The sequence below is a fragment of the Leptonychotes weddellii genome, chromosome 4 (assembly GCF_054177405.1).
Source record: "Leptonychotes weddellii isolate Sample4059 chromosome 4, ASM5417740v2, whole genome shotgun sequence".
Taxonomy (NCBI): Eukaryota; Metazoa; Chordata; class Mammalia; order Carnivora; family Phocidae; genus Leptonychotes; species Leptonychotes weddellii.
In genome coordinates, this window is record NC_138372.1 from 93,295,131 (window position 1) to 93,310,880 (window position 15,750).

Here is a 15,750-nt window from a genome sequence, read left to right on the forward strand (position 1 = left end):
CTGTAATTACAATAAAACATTTTAATGATATACATTGATGTTATGACTTCACCTTAAAATCAGAATTCGGCATTGGGTCCTTTCATTTCAAAGAAAACAAAGCAGAAATACAAAGGATCTAGAGAAAAACAACAGACTGTCTCCAAGACATGCAAGGGATATAATGAGAAACTGAAAAGACAAGGACATTTTAATTTGGATGGGGGGGGAATGACATTGTATAAATTTATTTAAAATTAATGAAAGTTTCAGAAAATTGCTAAAGCTAGCTTCAGATTATCCTTGGTAATGGAGGTCAGAGATAGGCAGGATAATTGAAATCCCTGATAATCTCCAACCCCCATTTCAGCTATTAGTGGCAGCATCCTGTCCTATGAAAAGTTTTAACAAATGAACAAACGCAAGACATTGCAGCTCAGGATTTGTGAACTAAATGACCCATGAGAAAGGCAGCCAGGGGTGTTGGGAAGCTCACAGAGTTTGGAATTAGTTGACCAGGGTTCTAGCCCCCATTCTCTGTCCAACCTTGAGTGATAAGCTTGACTTCTATGAGACCCAGTTCCTTCATCTGTAAGATGGAGATAGTAGTAATATTTATTTTATGGGTTTGTTGAGAGAACAAAATGAGCTCATTGGAAGTGGTGGGTGAGCCGCGACGTTTGATACTGAGCACTGGTTGCCCATTTGGTTTGTTGGTCTCAAGGGCAGACATGGCTCCTGGCACCTGGGAGCTTACATCACACCTTCCCTTCTCTTGAACTTTCTACATTTTATGTTCATGGCAGGAGATTTTAAAAGAGGCATGGTACATTTCATCTCCAGGATCATCCACAGACCGTCCATCCTACCCCCTTGCTCCCAGAAAGACTTAAGATAATTTTGACATGTTTTTATCAATGCATGATCATTTAAAGGTCATCTCCTGTAATTTTCACAACAGCCCTTTGAGGTGTAGACGGCAGTTGTCTTCATTTTCTAGAAGAGGACACTGAGACACAGACAACTTGCTTAAGGACACATAGTAATGGCTGAATAGAGTCAGACCTGCATTTTCTTGCCTCTGGGTTGATTGACAAAGTCTAGAAAACTGACTTATGTGACTATACTGATCCCTTCCCTGGGGAGTGACTGGCCTTTTCTTAATTCTCTCGGAACTCCTACTCTACCCTTTGGCACACAATTCAGGACTCACCTCTTCCATGGAGCCTGTCTTAAGCCCTCTCTTCCCCTGAAAGGAGTCATTTTGCCTGCCTTAGTACCCTGTATAGTAGCTTTTAACATACTTTATGTTAACAGTAGAAATCCTTATACCCTATGCAATTAATAGTTGGTGATTTAGTTGAACAAGTTAGCTAAAGCAGGAATCATACAAAACGATGGAATCATTCCTTAAGCTTTTATTTCAACTTAAAACATACCTCAAGTTTTTGATGTAAGGCCAAGGCCTTGCTTGTCTTTTGAGTTTCAAGCCTCCCATTAGAGCTCTGCGTCCTATTTCTCATATAAGCCACACCTCCGAGGTTTTGCAATCATTTTGTCTTTGTTTCTTTAAAGTGGAGCAAGATCTTAAAGACATTCTGTGAGGCAATTGGATTTTTCCAGATTTTTTATGATGTTTTACAGGTGGCTCTCCTACACATATATCAATAGCATGTGTTTTTAGTAACTCACCTTAATGTGCCTTTCCCAAACATTCACCTTAGATCTTTGTAGACACAACTCCTCTCTTCTTTATTCACATTCCTTACTTTAAGTAAGCTTAATTAAATTGTGTAATAACAATGATTATTGTTTTGGGGAACAAACAGTGAATTTTGGGAACAAACACTCTGACTTCCGGTGAGCAGACAACTCCACTGTGGGAATAGCAGAGTGCAGGCATCCTAGAGGAGCCTCCCACTGGCTATGATCACCCCGCATCGTGGGCCTTATGTCTTTACATTTACAGGGAGAAGGGAGGCCACAGATTAATCAGTTAAGTGTCGGTCACTTAAGAGAGCTTCTGCTCGATATGGCTTCTGTTCCATGTCTGGCCTAGAAGACGAATGCCTTGAAGGTCTAGCATTTATCTTTCTAGTTATAGTCCCAGAATCCAGCACAGTGATAGGTATATAGTGATCCCTCAATAGATGTCAACTAATTGGCCGACTAGCCATACCAACAGAAATAAAACTCAACTTTGCCACTGAACATCTGCTTCTGGGAGTACGAAGCAGCAAATCAACTGTCCAGAAGTTAGTTTAGGGAGAGAGAGAGGAAGAGCTAGCAAGTGAATTTCTAATATTAATATAAGGTAAAATAATGTGTACCAAACTAATGATGTAGTGAACGGTGATTAACATAACAATAAAAAATAAAAAAATAATGCATACCATTAATACTTAAATGTAAGGCAGCTATAAAGAATTGGATTTTGTGTAATATGTAATTAACCTGGGTAACTCAATAACACAAAATAACATTGAGACAAGCATGCTTGATGACATTTTATAAAAGACAAGATATGTCCTTAGGAAAAATCCACACTTACCACCACAGTATCTGACTACAAAAACCTCTCTGGTGATTAGGTGCAGGGCCAGCCAGGTCATGAAAAAATTTCCCTTACTGACATATCATTGGAGCATAGGGTTTATTAAATGATTCTTGGGACAAAGTAAAGCATCTTGAATTGAGCACCAGAAGAGGAAAGAAGGCAGATCTGAAGGATATTAAAGTTGACGAAGACATTCTGTGGTAGGTGATTGGTTTGGAAGATGGTGGTAGACTGCTGGTGATGGCAGGGTTGTTCTCTTTCCTAAGATAAAGTAAGCAAAACATTTAGCCTTGCGCTCAATAAATGTTGGAACCAAAATAGACTCAGTAAGCAAAGTTGGAAAATTATAGAAAGTTCACATGACCACAGGAAATGGGATGATAAAGAATATATATCTTTATACAAATATGTAACTATTTGTATAAAGTATAGAGAGAGAATGTGTGTGTGTGTGTAGAATAGAAATAATGCTCCATAGGATGTAGAACCTTCTCATTAATTTTCCATTGTGAGAATCTGTAGACCAGTTCCAATTATTAATTCTTGAGGACCTCCCTGTTTCTTGAGAGGTTGTGAAGCTGTTGTCTAGCAAAGGAAAAAGGGAATTAACATGGCATTGAGCACTCCTTGTGTGCCAGTCATTATGCTAAGTATTTAATATATGTTATCATATTCCTTTGAATATAAGTTGCCATTGATTTTTGTAAGACCTGTATTACTTTATGTGCCACTATGAAAGAAAAAAATAACACTCCTAATTAAATTTTACCAACGGTAAAAGGCATCTTGATTTGCGAAATGTGAAAAAATACCCATCTTATCAATGCGAGATGGTATCTCATTTAATCCTCCCAACAACCCTTGAAGTAAGTATTATTAATACTGCCAGATGAAGAAAGTGAAACTCAGAGAAGTCAAGTAATTTGCCTAAAGGCAAATAGCTGGTAAGTGTCAGAGCTGGAATTTGACCCAAATTGGTGTCTCCAAATCCAGTCCCCGTCTCATATTCCTGTGCCACTGATTAAAGTCAGTGCTTGCCCCAAAACCCAGATTTTTTAAAATATTTTTTCCAATATTTTATTTATTCATTTGAGAGAGAGAGAGCACGAGCAGGGGGAGAGGCAGGGGGAGAGGGAGAAGCAGACTCCCTGCTGAGCTGGCTTGATCCCAGGACCTGGAGATCACTACCTGAGCCACCCAGGTGCCCTGTGATTTTTTAAAATAAAAAATAGAAACATTATATTCTAAAAGCATTTACCTTTGGACCTATCTCCCAAAGATGTTTCCTCAGGGGAAACTGAGCGACACTGGGGTCAATGATGGCCATGGATTTCTAAGGGTAGAAGGAAAATTTGAGTTCCTCCAGCCAGTCTTCCATCTGGTCCTTGAACCCTTGATGATAAAACTCCCCCAAGGAGCCACGCGGCCTCTGAGAATCACCAGCGGGAGGATCACTCGATCACTCGGGCAGTTGGGTGCACCTGTTGTGAGCACCTAGTCCAGAACCTAGTCCTGGTTCTGTCTGTGGAAATATAGAGTTGGTCTCACTGTCTTAACCCCTTGTGGCCTTTCCCATATCTGAAACAGCTATGAGGGTCCCTCTAAGTCTTCTTTTCTCCAAGTTGAACATTCTGAGTTCTTTATAGGACACGGTCTAGAAATTTTTCTCTCTGGCCACTATACTGAATGCACCTTTGTTTCTCTGCATTCCTTTTCAGAGAGGCATTCAGAATTGATCATTTTGCTCCACAGGAATAGAGAACGATCACCTCCCTTGCTTTAGGTACTATACTTCTCTTGGTACTACCTGCAAGTACATCTGATTTTTCCAGCACTTCATCAGAGAAATGTAGCCTCTCCTCCCCACTGTGATTTCTCCTTCCTTAGTCTCCTCTCTTCCTCCTTTTTTTTTTTTTTTAAACACATGCTGCTATGTAGGCAACCTGGACTCTTGTGATTTATATGTTGAACTTAAGTTGTCCTGCTTTGGTCACTTTTAAAGTTCATTTTGTTAGAATTGACATTTTGAGCATTTTTTTACTTTGGCTTTTTGTTTGTTTGCATTTGATGGTCATGACTCCCAATTTTGTAACACCCATAAACGAAAACATTTAAAAATGTTTTCTATAGCTTTCACTAAATCACCATTTGACAAATTGAGCAGGACAGGGCCAAGGACAGAGCCCTTTGGGAAGTCATAGGAAATCATTTTAGTTGTTGAGGTACCAATTCATCACATTTTTCCATTGTGCCCCCCATATGTCTCTATCTTGTCTGGAAGAATATCAGGTGCTTCACATACACCATCCCACATAACCTGGATGGATAATACTGCTCCTCTTTTATAGCTGGGTAAACTGAGCCTCACTGGGGAGGTAACTTGCCTGGAATTGCCTGTTTGCTAGGAGTGGAACTGAGATTTGCACACAGGTTTTCCCATTCCATCCGCTCTGTGTGGCTGTACCCATTGTGAATTACTTTGCTGGGATCCAGAGATGCAAATATTACCTGATTTTCCTGAGTTACAGGAGAGCACTTCTGACCTCAAAGAGACAAATATAATAGAAATGCATTCTCTCCCTCCTTCTGGAGAACCACAGGCAAGAGCATGGATACCTCACTCCCTCTCTAGGGATAGGACTTACACCCTCACCTTCCCATGGACCTCTCTTAGAAAAGATATAAAAGTAGTGTTTGAAAAAGATTTCCTGGACCTTCTGGGCAATTTGAGTAATTGGGTCCTGCAGGTGAGGAACTAGGTGCAAAGAAAACAGATTTTAAGATGCTGGTAAAAAACTGTTTACCTAAACTCTTGGTAATAAAGTCACACACACACACACACACACACACACACACACACACACACGAAACCAGAGTTAGAAAGGCTTGCTTTCACTCCCTTCCTTAGGACATGCTACCAGGACTTCATATTTCAGAATAAATTACTACTGTGAAGTTTAAAAAGGAAAGAAAAACAACATAAATGATACAGGGAATTACCCCTGCTGCTCAAACCACAACTGGTATCCAGCTTGTTGGTAGGCGAGAAGGTGTGTTGGCATGGATGGGATCCACTAGGGGCAGCAGACCAGGGTGAGGTAAGCCATCTGAGGAAGTATCAACTGCCACGTTTCTTTTTCACTGAGAGACAGATCTTTGGTGTATCCCTTAATCTTCCAGGAGGAGTCTTGTTAACTAGTAAGAAGTAATGAAAACAGGTACCATTGTTTCATGAGAGCTTCACGATTCTCAGCCATAATTAATAACAGATGGTTTGCAATGAAACAATGTACTAACAATATGTATAGCTTAAAAAACAACAAGGATGGGGCACCTGGGTGGCTCAGTTGGTTAAGCATCTGCCTTCGGCTCAGCTCATGATCCCAGGGTCCTGGGATCGAGCCCCGCATTGGGCTCCCTGCTCAGCGGAGAGTCTGCTTCTCCCTTTCTCTCTCCCCCTGCTTGCACACAAGCGCTTTCTCTCTCAAATAAATAAATAAAATCTTAAAAAATAAATAAAAAACAAGAACATCCAGTTATCACCTTTCATAAAGACAGTCAAAGTCAGTGCATGAGACGAAAGATAGTAGTGAGGAAAGATTGCCTTCTTGCTTCCCCAGCAAATATACCCATTTTCTACATAGAGGTCTTTTCTCCATGAAGTTCATTCAGTACCTCCCGTCCAAAGCAGAGTCACTTAAGTAAATGAACTCACAATTGATTGAGGTAAACCCCAACACACTAATTCAGTCTTTCTGGAATGCTAATACTGCAGTGAAGAATTAGGGAATTAAATGAAACTTTTATCTTTTTTTCTGCAAAGGAACTGCTCAACTCAAAATTAATTGCTAAGGGAAATGGTTCTACATTATTTCCTATAAACCTACCTTGGGGACTGAAGGACTGTGGGTAGTGGGGAGCCCCAGACATGGAATCTATGTCCTAGGGCACTGTTAACACAGTGCATAATTTTCAGCAACTCCCAAGTGACTTTTTCTGACATCCATTCCATGTAAAACAATGGAAGCCTATTTCCATGCTTATTTGTGTTTCCCGGGAGCCCTTAGATGCCATAGTGAAGACGAAAGGGCTAGACCCTTTTTCTTATTCCCTCTTACGATTATTCATAATTTTCTAAAATCATCTCACGGAGCAATGCTGCCTAAAGAGGAATTTTAGGCCTATTTGTCTATTTATTCATTTGTTCATTCATTCATTCAACAAATATTTATTAACCATGTCCTACATGCTATGTTCTCTGCTCGGGACTAACAAGCATAAAAAATGAGTAAGCTTCAGTCATCATCCTCAAGGAACTAATCATTTAGTAGAGGAGTAAGACACATATGCAGATAGCTGTATATAAGAACAGCATAATACATCCTTTAAAAAGGTTCAGAAAATCCTGTGGGAGGTTCACATCTAGTCAGAAAGAACAGGGAAATCATCATGGAGATGATATCATTCGACTCCAGGGATAGAGCAGTATAGATCTCAACGGATGCAACTGGAGGAAACATCCGTTCAGACCCAGGAAACCACATAAATAAAAGCAAGGCATGTTCTGAGAAGAGCAAGTAGACCAGTTTGGCCAAAGCAAAAGAGGGAAGTATGGAGAGAGGCGCAGTTCAGGATACATGCTGGAGGATCTCGAACACTGGGTTTGAGAACTGCAATTTCGTTTCGTGGGCAGTGGGGAATCATTGAAAGTTCTCAAGCAGAGAATGATGTAAGCAAATCTTTAGTTTGGGAAGATTTATTTGCTGTGGTATGTGGGGTGGGTTGCAGAAAGGACAGATGAGAGTCCGGAAGACCAGTGAGAGTGCTGCTAAGGTATTTCTGGAGCAAAGGGCTAAGGACTGGAATTGGGGTGATGGCAGTGGAAATGCAAAGAGAGGTTGAGCTTCAGAAACACCAGAGGCAGATTGGCAACAGATTGAACTGGGGTGGGGAGAGAGTCACACATGACAGAGAGCTGGAAAATGGTGACGCTCCTAAGAGAAACTGGGTGCGTGCACTTGAGCACTTGCACTCATGTGTTTGGGCAAGGGGATGGCAGGATTAGGAGTAATCTTTTTAAAAGGCAAATCAGATCTCATTGCTCCCCTGCTGAATAATATCCAAATGGCCTTCCACTGCATTTAGAATAAAATCCAGCCTCCTTACCATGGCCCAGTGTAAGCTCCACATGAGCTGGCTCCTGATCTGCTCTAACCTTATCTCTTAGCACTCTCCTCTGCTTCAGTGTTAGTCCTATTGACCACCCTGCTGTCCCTCAGATGCACCACGTTCATTTCTGCCTCAGGGCCTTTGCATTTACTGTACCCTCTGCCCACAACACTGGCCCTTTCTTGGTGGTCAGGTCTCAGCTTAAATGTCATTTCCTCAGAGAAGCCTTTCCTATCCAATCAATTACCATGCCCTTTGCCCACAGCCACTCTTTATCACATCATCCTGCTTTTTATTCTTCACAGCATTTACCATAATCTGAGATGATCTTATTTATTTGTTCCTTTTGTGTATGTCTGTTCCCCTCTACCAAAACCAAGCTCTAAGAGTGTGTCTTGCTCATAGCTGTGGTCTGACTGTTAGAACCATGCGCGGCACGTATGAGGTGTTTCATGAGTCGTTGTCAAGTGAATGAATGAATGAATGTGAATCCATTTTGTGGGGGAGTGTTGGCTTTTTATGCAGGTGTTACATTCAGGTAGAGATGGGCAGCAAGGACTTGGGTATGTGGGGTTAGAGTTCAAGAGAGGGCCATGTGTGACATTTGTCTTATAGGAGATGAAAAGTCAGGACAGGTCAGCTCCTGGGCCATTTTGAGCAAAGGCATCTCTTCACTGCTTCTGCCTCAATCACTGATCCCAAATCTACAGTCTCCAACTTAACCTACAGTGTTTGAGTGAGTGTCTTTTGTCCTCCAGAGATTGTCTACTTGGTAGACTTTAGCAAAAAATGCTACCTTGTCTGAAGTGGTTTTTGAAATTCCTGTCTCAGAATTGCTCAGAGTCTACAGTACCTTAATAATATTGTAAAATATTAACAACTACCATTCACTAAGCACTTGTGCCAGGCACTATACTGGGTATTTTCAGAAACTATCTCACTAAATCCCACTTCAAAACCTTGTAAAGCAGGTAAAAAATTCCCCAGTTTGTGTTGAGGAAACTGAGACCCAGAAACATTAAATCCCATGAGCAATGTTAGATCTGAGGTTCAAATGGAGTCTGAGTGACTCCAAAGCCTGCATGCTTAACTGCTGGTCAGTGTCCTCTGTGATGAGGTACGTGTGGAGGGAGAGGGTTCTGGGAGCATGGGAAGGGGGTGGGAATCTTTCTTTCTTGAATGTGACTGTGTCTTTTTGAAACCAGCCAGGAGCTGTAGAACAGAATCCTGGTTATACCACTCGATAGGTGGGTGAACTCATGGGGAACTTTCTCAGTAATAAAATGCTGCTGAGAATGCTCCTCATAGAATTGTTCTGTCAACTATAATCTGTAAAATGCCTGGCACATAGTGGGACTTCATTTCGCACTCCTTTCTTTCTCTTATAAGAGACACAACTAACTCTTGATTCTTTCAGGGTTTGATTATCTAGTTGGCGGAAGATCGAGTCCCTTGCTTTTCCTCAACTTTCTTATTCTTATCCTGTTTATGTAATTTGTTTCCACGTCTGTGGTGAGGTTAGGCAAGAGGTAGGATTGGAGGTTGTACTGTCTGAGAAAGGAACTGGAGGAAATGCAGTCTGAAGTGATCTTGGCAAGCATCCGGTCTCAATTTCCTCATCTGTAAAATGAGATAATATTACTTGACTTCTACATCCCAGGGTTCTTGTGAGGATCAAATTATAGCCTGGAAGAACTCTGGAGAGCATAAAGTTGTATAGAATTGTAAGATACTGTTATCATTGCCATCATTACAAAATGAGACTCCATCCTTCTTTTTAGAAGGTCTAAAAAAATAATAGCGCTCTGTTTATAAATTGCCTAAATTAAACTCAAGCCTTTCCTTATTCTTCAATTGAAATAATTCCCAAACTACTCCCTTCATCTTTTATCTTTATACTTAAAGTTCTAGCTTCAAATGAAGTTGGTATCTGCCCTGTCCAATACGGTGGCTAATATCCACCTGTAGTCATTCACATTTAAATTAATTAAAATGAAATGAAATTTAAAATTCAGTTCTTCAGGGGGTACCTGGGTGGCTCAGTTGGTTAAGTGTCTGCCTTCAGCTCAGGTCATGATCCCAGGTCTGCTTCTCTCTCTCTGCCCCTGCCCCTCCACCTACTCATGCTCTCTTGCATGCTCTCACTCTCTCAAATAAATAAATAAAATAAAATTCAGTTTTTCAATTACACTGGCCTCATTTCAAGTACTCAGCAGCTTCGTGTAGCTAATGGCCACCATATTGGACAGTGCAAATAAAGAACATTTCCATCTTTCCAGGAAGTTCTATTGCACAGCACCATTGCTGATTTTCCTGAGTTCCATTTTTCCATGCTTTCTCTTCACTCTATAGCCATGATAAAATCAAGCTAGTTGTTCTTCAGATGAGGATATTGAAACCTAATATACTTGCCAATACCTACATGCTAGAATATCAAGAATCATAAGAATGTTTGCCATCATCTGTTCCAACTTCCTAATTTTACACATTTTAAGCCCAAAGAGGTGAGATCACTTGCTTGAGCCCATACAACTCTTCAGTGGGTTTCCACTGCTCTTTTTACAGTGTAACTGTGGACACATGAGTAATAGAGGAGGCTGATATTCCTTTTGCAAGGCTGCTAATACCATCCATCTCAGAAGAAAATATGCCTGAGACAGAATTTACAAGTAGCTTGCTGTTGCCATTTGGCATCCTTCTCCTGCCTGGTCAAGTGCTGCTGGTGAGCCCCACTCTGGCATGGGGAGGGTGTGCTGAAAGCTGGAGAACACGCCCTTCCATGCCGCCTCCAAATTACAAGTGTCCTAGAAAATGGCTGCTTTGAGAACCAGTGTATTCCATGATTCATAATTTGAATAAATTCCCCAGACCAGCTCAGATTCCCTGAGATTGGCTTCACTTCATCTTTGCACTTATTTAAATCATGAAATATTGATCTTTAAGCAAACTGCTAGGGAATTTAGAATGGGGGTTTTTATTCCCCAGGTTATATGCAATATGGATGTAAAATGCTAACTAGTGCTTGGTACATAGTAGGTGACCAATAGATGTTTAATTCCATCCCTCCAGCTCCCCCCATTTCCACCCCCATCCTCTCATCAGCCGTCAGCCCTTTCCTTGGTAACCAACACAACACTTGTAGTTCCCAAATTGCTAGAACCCAAAACGACTGTGTTTTTAATCTTCAGTTAGAGCCTACAATCAAGGACCCAATGTATTAACAGTTTGTAAAGGTCTGGGGAGGGAGCACATATTTTTAAAATTTATCATCAAGACAAAGGATCTTGGTTTCAAGATTTGGTTGCAGAACAAATGGTTGATTTCAAGCATTTCTAGAGACAACAGGGTACATTTGAAGTAGGAAGTGTGCCAGAAATTTTGCACTGTGTGGTTGCTCTGTCCCTCCATATATGTATGTGGATTAAGCAATATTGTCAGTAAGTTTAGGAGAATTCTACGCTAGCCTGCTTTTCACAATCATAGATAGCTTATTTCCAAATATTCTAATTGAGTTGACATTTCACACATACTTGGTATATACCTCTGGGAAATTTAGGAGGAAAAAAACAAAATGGAACCCATTCATTTATTTTTGAGTCAAGTAAAAGCAAAGAGAAAATACTTCATTTTAAAAAAACAGATATGCTCAACAATTAATGGTACAAAAATCAATATTTTCTTAAAGCATCAAACCTGGAGTGTAACTGACCCTCAGTGGGGAATAAAGCCTAACTCTGTTAGAGGAAAATACGGGTGGAAATAATGAGACCATAATAAGTGAAAGAAATAGTGTTCTTGCATAAGGAAGCCTAAATCCATTCTTGTCCTAGGACCCCCACCCCCACCCCAATCTCAGGAACCAATCTCTCCTTCCTCCTAAGGCAGAGATCCCTTTATCTACTTTGAGGGTGGCATTGCTAGTGACCCAGCAGGTCTGACTGCCTTTCCACTAAGCTACTGGCAATCTATTTCAAATTGTGTTACATTTCAGCTCTAAGAATTGCACTTTCAAATTGCTCTGCAACTCACTTGCACACACAAACACTAGCAAACCCCTTCCGTGCTCCTTGACAAAGCAAGCTGCATCCTCTTAAGAATGGGAGCCCTTGCATATCAAGGGTTAGATATGCTAACGATCCCACCTACCTCTGTGGCCAATGCCTTATCTTTTTAGATGTCCAAGCTACCCTCTCATCCCAAGAAAGTTCTAGTCATGTTGCTTTTCCCCAACTGGGCTTTGTCAGAACTGAAGTGTTTTAGGGCAAAACTGTAGTCGAACGATCTCATAAGAGATGTAATTCCACAGCCTTCAGAGGCTTTAAAACCTGACAGAGCAAATTCTTCGGAATAAATGCCCTGTTGACCCACACAACACAGAATGCTGGACTTTGTGGCATTGCAAAGTTTCAGAGTCGTGAGGATCCACAAGATGCCATTTGGTTCAACTCTAACAATGCTTAAATCCCTTGTCTCATTAAATTTCATACTTGGGCAATGCTGAACCAGAAAGATTGTTGGGGAGAAAAAAGCAATACCAAACAAGTTTTTTTTCTTTTCTTTTCTTTTTTTTTTTTTTTTAAGATTTTATTTATTTATTTGACAGAGAGAGACACAGCGAGAGAGGGAACACAAGCAGGGGGAGTGGGAGAGGGAGAAGCAGGCTTCCCGCGGAGCAGGGAGCCCAATGCAGGGCTCGATCCTAGGACCCTGGGATCATGACCTGAACCAAAGGCAGACGCTTAACAACTGAGCCACCCAGGCACCCCCCAAACAAGTTTCTTAGTCATTTCACGTGGATCCAAACAGAACAAATATTAATAGTTTGTGATTTCTTATACCCCTACCTGAGGGGGAGGTTTGTACTTCTTTTTCAAATGTAGGAAAAGATCAGATGAAAAAGGAGGGCAATGTCAGGCGAGTAGTTAGCAATCTTCTCTTACCTGATCCCCTCTTTCCCACAGATCTTCCTAAAAGACATGGTAAATGAAATTATTAGACTTGAGGACATCTTTGGAGAAAGGCCTCCTTCTGTCTAAGCCCAGAGCAGAGGGCAGTCCAAGAGAAAAGGCATTTCTTTATCTGTATTGTTGTGCACGTGCTTACATTTTCCCCATGGCTTTCTTTTTTTATTCTTAGTCCTTCTTTCCTTCTTTCTTTCTTCCTTTCCTTTTTTTTTTTTAGATTTTATTTATTCATTTGATAGAGAGAGAACACATAAGCAGGGGGAGCAGCAGAGGGAGAGGGAGAAGCAGGCTCCCCGCTGAGCAGGGACCCTGACGAGGGGCTCGATCCCAGGACCCCGGGATCATGACCTGGGCCGAAGGCAGACACTTAACCTGGGTGACCCCTCTTTATTTATTTTTAGGTAATCTCTACACCCTTCGTGGGGCTTGAACTCAAACCCCAAGATGAAAAGTTCCATGCTCTACCAACTGAGCCAGCCAGGCGCCCTACCTACCCCGTGGCTTTCTTCTCCAACTGTCCTGCCTCCCTCACCATTCTCATCATTCATTTATTTATTCATTCATTCCCTGAGTACCCACCACTGTGTTAGGTGCTAAGGATCCCTCCCTAGAAATCATAAAATAAATGCCTTCCCTATAGTGATGAATAAACAGTCCGATAGAAAGTGGCAAAAATTATTAATAGGAGCCTGGAGGAGGTGACCACTGGGAAGCTGGGGGAAGCAAGGGAAGGAGAAAATTCTTAGATGGAGCTTTATAGGTCTAAAGGAGTCTTCTGGGCGAACAATCGGGGAAGAGAGGCAAGCTGAGGAAGGGCACCTGGTAGGAGGGAACAGAAAGTGCAAAGTCATGGAGTCTTTTGAGAACCAAGTCTTCTTAGTGAATAATTATTTTCTTGAAAAGGATTTTTTTGGAGAAAGTAGAAGGACATGAGCAAGTGTTTAGTGGAGGAAAGTTCTATCCCATGACAAGGAATTTGAACTTTATCCTATAAGATCATTCTGACAGTACTTTGGAATAGGGCAAGACTGGGGGCAGAGATATTAAGTAGTAGACTGTTGCAGGGAAGCAGGAAAGAGGTGGTGAGGGTTCCTGGCAGGGAGAATGAGGAGAAAGGGGCATATTTAAAACATATTGGAGATAGAGTCTACAAGATAGTGTGGGAGTGAGGAGTGGAAAGAGTCTAGGATGACTCTGGTTTCCGGTTTAGGCACTTGGGTATTAAAGGTGCCACTTTCTGAACAAAAAGAAAAAATAGAAGTTAAAAAAGGAGGATCAGCCACAGGAGATTAGTTCTGTTTCTGTTGAATCTGAAGACTATGGGACATCCTGATAGCAATACCTAGTGGAGCTTGTGATGGGAAAAACCCGGCTAGAGCTCAGCTCATTTCAGCAAACGTTTATTGCGTGCTTTCTGTGTGCCAACTGTTGTGTTCCTCAGGATGCCTGGGCTAGAGATATTGGTCTGAGAGCCATCTGTTTGTTAAGTGGCAATTGAAGTTACAGAAATCACCTAGGAGGAGCACATTGAATAAAAAGATAGGTCTTGGGCTGGAACTCTGGGGATCCCCGATCCTTAAGGAAAAGGAAGAGGAAAGCTGAGAAAAAGTAGTGAGTGAGAGAAGTAGAGAGGTGGTATCATGGATGCCACGGTCAAGGAGAGAACCAGAAGAGCCACTGAGGGGTCCACTGTGCAAATCCCACAGAGTCAGGCCAGGTGTAGGCTGGCAAGTGCTTTCTGCACTTGACGATCTGAAGCCATTTGTGACCTAGTTGGAAGCGGTTTCTCCGAAGTGGGGCAGGTGGGAGATTGGCATCCTCATCTTCTTTGGGGCAGGGGTTGTGTTTTCAAGTTCGTACATATTTATACTCTCCACCTTTTGCTCCTCTTCTTTATCCTAACCCTTGGCTCATCCCTGCTCCTTCCTTCAACATTATTGGCTGATTTCTGTCCTGAATTTATTTTCAACTACCCATAGACACCCCAACCTTGATCTTCCACCTTGAGCCAAACAAAACAGATTCACTTTCATCTAAAAAGCCTGAATCTCCTCCCGTATTCCCTTTCCCAGTTAAATAATACCACCTTTGATCCAGTGTCTTAAGCTAGAAACCTTGGACTCATTGAATTCTTTCTCTCCATCACATTCTACATCCAAATGATCATGAGGGTCTATTGACTCCACCTCAAAAATGTCTCCAAATTCAGCATTTTCTTTCTCTACTTGGCACCGTGTATGTACTTCTTTTAGGACTTATTTCATTCCATCATAATTTTGTGTATGTGCATGTTCCTCCTTTAAATCCTGAGATCCTTGAGAATAAGGTTGTTCCCTTATTTAATCTTATGACCCCAACCCTAGTATAGTGCCTGGCACCAGGCTGATGCTCAACACATATGAGCATCACTGAATGAATGAATGAACAAGATCTTTCTATATGTGACATTTGCCTTCTTGTCTAGAAGCTTATGGAACCGTTTCTGTGCCTGTGGTTCTGACCTTTCTGCTCTCTGGTCTGCCCACCAACCTACCTCCTTCACTTTAGCTCTAGTTGGGTGACATGTGACCTTTGTCTGAGGAGGATCAGATGCATTAAACCAACCAGTTATGAATTTGCCCCTTTCCACTCCTCCAATAGAGGGAAACATTTCTCAGATAAAAATGATAGATAATCTAGTCTTCAGGGGTGGAGATGTGGGTAATTACCAGAGTAATTACTCTTTCATTGCAGGGCTACTAACTTCTCAAAACTATCCTCATGTCTGGCTCAGGATAGGAACCAGTAAGTGCCAGTTGAACAAAGGAATAAATGAATGAGCAAAAGCTTGAATGCAGAGGAGAAATGTGAATCAGACCTCCAACTTTAAATTTTGTTTTAAAGATTGATTGATTGATTTTTAGAGAGAGAGAATAATGGAGAAGGGCAGAGGAAGAGGGAGAGAGAGAATCTCAAGCAGACAGAGCAGGGAGCCCAACACGGGGCTTGCTCTCACAATCCTCAGATCATGACCTGAGCTGAAATCAAGAGTCAGACACTTAACCAACTGAGCCACCCAGGTGGCCCAGACCTCCAACTTTA

General features: G+C 41.5%; 1 protein-coding gene across 2 annotated transcripts in view; it reads left to right on the forward strand.

Moving 5' to 3' along the window:
• LOC145720878 (uncharacterized) overlaps positions 1–15,750 on the forward strand; it is a 67,687-nt gene that overhangs the window by 12,179 nt on the left and 39,758 nt on the right. The gene's annotated exons all lie outside the window — the stretch shown is intronic.